Consider the following 544-nt stretch of genomic DNA (forward strand, 5'->3'; position numbering starts at 1 on the left):
CGTGCGTGCGTGTTGCCACTCCTCCCGTCACCCTTTCTACGAAAAAGCCAAAAACACAGAAGTTATGGTCCCTGACCACGATTACATTCACAATAATCTTAGACCAGAAAATAGAGAGAGAGAAAAATAAATAAAATAGCAAGTCGAAATAAAAACACAAAATGCTCATAAATCCAGCGTTTCTCTAAATACGCTGAGTGGTTGTTTGCTGTTTATGAATAGTGCAGCTGAAGTTATATATCCAATAAGGTTATGTATTCAGTTCCATGTGTCCAAGGAATACATTCTTGAAAAAGAGTTCCACATTCAGTGCAAATGGGTTTCGATACACCCTACGCTTACTTGGGTCAACACCGTTCAGAAATGGTCACAGGAGGGTACATAAAGACCTTTCAGGTGAAAATCTAGCTCTAGAGAGTGTAAATAACGCTTGAATGTATCCAAAAATGCAGGTAAATATATTTTTTTCACATTTTTTAAAATACGAACACAGAGAAGGAGTGCGAGAAAAAGGTAGAGAGGACTCAGGGGGAAATAGATAAAT

The sequence above is a fragment of the Penaeus monodon genome, chromosome 23, assembly GCF_015228065.2.
Source record: "Penaeus monodon isolate SGIC_2016 chromosome 23, NSTDA_Pmon_1, whole genome shotgun sequence".
NCBI lineage: Eukaryota > Metazoa > Arthropoda > Malacostraca > Decapoda > Penaeidae > Penaeus > Penaeus monodon.